Here is a 5,813-nt window from a genome sequence, read left to right on the forward strand (position 1 = left end):
TACATTAGTAAATTCATTTTGTATAATAATTTTGTTGAGGAAGAGGATTTTTTGTTTTTTTAGTCTAAGGTCCTGAGAGACATTGATCTGCACTTTTCTTTTCTTGTACTTTCTTTTTCTGGCTTCGGTCAGGGTAACAGTGGTCTCATAGAATGAATTAGGAGGGATTCCCTCCTCTCCCATTTTTTGAAAAAGTTTGTGAAGACTTGGTATTAACTTTTCTCTAAACATTGGTAGAATTCCAAGTGAGGCCATATAGTTCTGGAGTTCTTTGTAGGAAGTTGTTTGATAAGTAAGTTCTCTTCCTTTGTTATAAGACTATTCAGATTTTTAATTTCCTCTTGAGTCAGTTTTGGTAGTTTGTGTCTTTTTATAACTTTTTCTATCTCACCTTGGTTATCTAATTTGTTGGCATACACTTGTTTATGGTATTTCCTTATAATCATTTTTATTTCTGTAAGGTCAGTAATAATGTCCCCTCTTTCATTCCTGATTTTAGTAGTTTGCATCTTCTCTCATTTTTCTTGGTCAGTCTATCTGAAGGTCTTTCAATTTTGTTGATCTTTTAAAGAAATAACTTCTGGGGCTCTTTTTCTGGCTGGAACCATGGAGGGTGCAGAAGAGAAGAAGAAGAAGGTTCCTGCTGTGCCAGAAACCCTTAAGAAAAAGTGAAGGAATTTCACAGAGCTGAAGATAAAGCGCCTGAGAAAGAATTTTGCCCAAAAGATGCTTCGAAAGGCAAGGAGGAAGCTTATCTATGAAAAAGCGAAGCACTGTCACAAGGAGTATAGGCAGATGTACAGAACTGAAATTCGAATGGCGAGGATGGCAAGAAAAGCTGGCAACTTCTATGTACCTGCTGAACCCAAATTGGCGTTTGTCATCAGGATCAGAGGTATCAATGGCGTGAGCCCAAGGTCCAAAAGGTATTGTAGCTTCTTCGCCTTCGTCAAATCTTCAATGGAACCTTTGTGAAGCTCAACAAGGCTTTGATTAACATGCTGAGGATTGTAGAGCCATATATTGCATGGGGGTACCCCAATCTGAAGTTAGTAAATGAGCTAATCTACAAGCGTGGTTATGGCAAAATCAATAAGAAGTGAATTACTTTGACAGATAACGCTTTGATTGCTCGATCTCTTGGTAAATATGGCATCATCTGCATGGAGGATCTGATTCATGAGATCTATACTATTGGAAAACGCTTCAAAGAGGCAAATAACTTCCTGTGGCCCTTCAAATTATCTTCTCCACGAGGTGGAATGAAGAAAAAGACCACCCATTTTGTAGAAGGTGGAGATGCTGGCAACAGGGAGGACCAGATCGACAGGCTTATTAGAAGAATGAACTAAGATGTCTACCATGATTATTTTTCGAGTCTCATCAGCTTAATAAACAGTACCTGCTCTCAAAATGAAAAAAAAAAAAAAAGAAGAAAGAAAGAAAGAAAGAAAGAAAGAAATAACTTCTGGGGTTTATTTTTTTCTGTTTTCTATTCTTCATTTTTAAAAATTTTATTCTAATTCTTATTATTTTCTTCTTTCTGCTTGCTATGGGTTTAGTATACTCTTTTCCTGTCCAGTGTCTTAAGTTGAAAATTTAAATTATTGACTTGAGATCTTTCTTCTATTTTAATATAGTCATTTATAGCTATAAAGTTTCCTCTAGTTAAACAGTGCTTTGGCTTCATCCAATAAATGCTGATACTTGTGTTTTCATTTTCATTCATCTCAAAGTATTCTCTAATTTCCCTTGTGATTTCTTCTTTGACCCATTGATTATTTAGGAGAGTGCTGCTTAATTTCCATGTTATTTGTTAATTTCCCAAATTTATTTCTGTTATTAATTTCTAATTCAATTGTAATTAGAGAAGACACCTTGTACAATTTCAATCCTCTTAAATTTATTGAAGCTTGATTTATGGTATAGCATAAGGTTTATCCTCAAGAATGTTCCATGTGCACTTGAGAAAAATGTGTAATCTGCTGTTGTTGGCTGAGTATTGTTTATCTGTCTGCCAGGTCTGGTTTATTTACAGTGTCATTCAAATCTTCTATTTCCTTGTTGATCTTCTGCTTAGTTCTCTCCATTACTGAAAATGAAAATATTGATGTCTTTAAATATCATTGTTGCATTCTCTGTCTTTCTCTTCAATTCTGTCATTTTTTTTTTCTTTTGTTTTTTTGCTTGATATATTTTGGGGCTTTGTTGTTAAATGCATATGTGTTTATAATATTTATATCTTCCTAATGGATTGACCATTTTTTAATTACAAAATGTCCCTTTTTATCTCTAGTAACATTTGTAAAAAGTCTATATTGTCTAATATTAGAAATCTACTCCAGCTTTTTTATGGTTGCTATTTGCGTGATCTACATTTTCCCATTCTTTTGCTTTCAAACTATGTGTATCTTTGGATTTAAATTATTTCACCTGTAAGGAACATATAGTTGAATCTTGTTTGTTTACCCAGTCTAACAATAGCTGACTTTAGTTTGGATTGGTTAATTAAGTCATGTTTAATGTTATTGTTTTTTTGGAGACAGGGTCTCATTCTGTCACCCAGGATGGAATTCACTGGTGCAATCATGGCTCACTGCTGCCTCGTCTTCCCAGGCTCAAGCAATTCTCCCATGTCAGCCTCCCAAGTATCTAGGACTACAGGGTATGTGCCATCATATCCGGCTAATTTTTTAATTTTATTTTTGAAAAGACAGGGTTTTGCCATGTTGCCCAGGCTGGTGTCAAACTCCTGGGCTCAAGTGATCCTCCCATCTCAGCCTCCAAAAGTGCTGAGATTATAGGCATAGGCCACCACACCCAGCCTAATGTTATTATTGGCATAGTTGGGCTTATGCCTGCCACTATAGTTTTTGCTTGCTGTATGTCTCAGATTTCTTTTTTGTTCTTCTGTTCCTTCTTTACTGCTTTTATTTGCATTACGTGAGTATTTTCGGTGTAACATGTAATTCCCTCAGTAATTTTTTAAATAATTTTTAAAATTATTTTCTTAGTGGTTGCTCTAGGTCTAATAGTATACATGTTAAATTATCAGAACCAAATTCAGATGTATACTAACAATGTTATTGATATACAGAAATGTTACTCCTCTGTAACTCTATTCTCTCTTCTCTTTTTATTGTTGTTTTATGTACATGATGCATTGCTATCGTTATTGCTTTATGTAGTGTTATTTCTTCTAATGATGTGGAGAGAAGGAGCAAAACCATGTACAACCACGTGCAGCATAACATTTCAATGATGGACTACATATACGAAGGTGGATTCATAAGGTTATCAGAAAAATTCTTATCACCTGGTGACATGGTAGCCATTGGAATATCATAGGACAGTGCATTACTCATGTATTTGTTGGCAATGCTGGTATAAACAAACCTACTGCACTGCCAGTCATATAAAAGTCTAGGACATCCCCTTTTGTACAATACATGATACTTGATATTGATAATAAACATCTGTATTCCTGGTTTAGGTATTTACTATTCTATACTTTTAATGATTATTTTAGAGTATTTATTTAATATTTCTACTTATTGAAAAGTATTTACTGTTATATAATATGCCATGTTGCAGTAGCCCCAGCCTCATACATCTCCTGTTTATCGTGTCTCTTGATTGCATCGTTTTCTCTTGTGCATAATTTAATCTTATGTTGTTTTGTTCATAATGGCCCCAAGTATACAAAATCCACTGCTAATGTTGCCAGTAAGAAGCCACATCAAGTGATTGACCTGGAAATTAAAAGTGATTAAAGACTACAAAGGTGGAAAATCAGTAATGATGATTGCTTGCCAGTCAGCCAAGTCCCATTCCACCATAGCTACCGTCTTGAAGAACAAGAACAAAATGATGGAAGCTGTTAAAGGATTTGCTTCATTAAAGGCAATAAGACTCTTAATAAGGATCTCTAAAAGACATGGAGCAACTTCTAACAACTTGAACTGAAGACCAGACACAAGTGTGTTCCTCTCAGCATCATGACAATCACAGCCGAAGCAAGAAGTTTGTGATGTTGAAAGAAAAGGCTGGACTTGACTATCATGGTGAATTTACTGCTCACTCTGAGTGGTTTAAATGGTTCATTTTAAAAGAATCATTATCCATTACATAATGTGAAAATGAGTGGCGAGTCTGAGAGTGCTGATATGAAGGCAGCTGAAGAATTTTTAGAAACTGTAGATAAGCTGATTGTGGAGGAAAATTACTTGCAAAGCAAATCTTCAATATGGATAAAACCTTTCTGTTCTGGAAATAGATGCCTGAAAGGACTTTCGTCCATAAGGAGGCCAAGTCAATGCAAGGTTTCAAGGCTTTTTAGGACAAGATAATAGTCTTGTTGGGGGCAATGTTGCAGGCTACAAATGGAAACATTTTGTAATCTGGTACAGTAAGGCCCCCAAGCATATTGACATTCAAGCATTTCAGTAAGCACACACTGCCTGTCTACTACAGGAGCAATAAGAAGTTATGGATGACCCAGTGAAATGGATGGTTTGGAGGATAATATACCTTTCAAGATTTTGCTTGTTGTTGATAATGCTCTTGCATATTCTCCTTTTACTGGTGATCTTCATCCCAATATCAAAGGAGTATTTCCCCTTCCAAATACCATCTATTTCACCCAACCAATGGATCAAACAATTATACCAACATTTAAGACCTATTACCTGAGGAGGACTTTTGCTGAGGCTATTGCTGCAAATGATAAAGACACTGAGGAGATACCGACACATTTCTGGAAAGCTTACAACATTTATGACTGCATCAAGAATCTGCTCTTGGGGTGATGTCACCAAGGAGTGTTTTAATGTCACTTAGAAGAAGGCACTCAAGAGCTTTGTCCATGACTTCAAAGGATTTGCCAAGGATGAGGAGGTTGCAATAATACAAGGCTGTGGTTGCCTTGAGTTGGCAAACAACTCTGTGGATGAGGATGGCATTGAGGAGCTCCTAGGGCTGGTTCCTGAGGAATTGACTAAGGAGGAGTTGTTGGAACTGGAATAGAAACATGTAGACAAAGAAGAGGCAAGAGAAAAGGAAACAGAGAGAAAAAAAAAGAAGAAGAAAACAAGAAAATTCACAGTGAAGGGTTTAGCAGAAGCTTTTGAAGACCTTAACAAGCTTCTTAAAAAGTTTGAGAACATGGACGCCAACGTTGAAAGGTTTCCATTAATACAGAGGAATGTTCATGGTGCATTATCTGCCAACAAGTAAATCGATAATGAAAAAAAAGAAACCAAGCCAACCACATTGGACATATTTCTGGAAAGAGTGACACCTTCTCAAGAAGAGCCTCAGACCGGTCCTTCAGGGGGGATTCCAGACGAAGGCACTGTTATCCTAGGAGATGACAGTTCCACGTCTGTTATTGCCCCAAAATCATTCCAGTGGGACAAGATTTCAAGTTGCAAGACAGTGATACTGATGATTTTATGCTTTGTAGTCCTAGGTTAGTATGTGTGTTTGTGTCATTTTAAAGAAAAGTATGTAAACATTTAAAAATAATTTTTAAAATAAAAATAGAAAAAAGATTACAGAATAAGAAGGTAGAGAAAGAAAATATTTTTGTACAGCTATACAAACATGTTTGTGTTTTAAGACAAGTGTTATTACAAGAGTCAAAAAGTTAGAAAAAAATCTATAAAATTTATAAAGTAAAAAAGTCACAGGAAGCTAAGGTTAATTTATTGTTGAAGAAAACAGTTTTTACAAATTTTGGGTAGCCTATGATGTGTGCAGTGATAGTAAAGTCTAAAGTAGTGGGCAGTAATGTCGTAGTCCTTCACATTTGC

General features: G+C 35.8%; 1 pseudogene across 1 annotated transcript; it reads left to right on the forward strand.

The window, feature by feature from the left end:
- Window positions 1–606: 606 nt before the first annotated feature.
- Window positions 607–1,352, forward strand: LOC104664227 (annotated as a pseudogene). Its single transcript, XR_748227.2, has one exon. The product of XR_748227.2 is annotated as a 60S ribosomal protein L7 pseudogene (transcript).
- Window positions 1,353–5,813: the final 4,461 nt, after the last annotated feature.

The sequence above is a fragment of the Rhinopithecus roxellana genome, chromosome 3 (genome assembly GCF_007565055.1).
Source record: "Rhinopithecus roxellana isolate Shanxi Qingling chromosome 3, ASM756505v1, whole genome shotgun sequence".
Lineage (NCBI taxonomy): Eukaryota > Metazoa > Chordata > Mammalia > Primates > Cercopithecidae > Rhinopithecus > Rhinopithecus roxellana.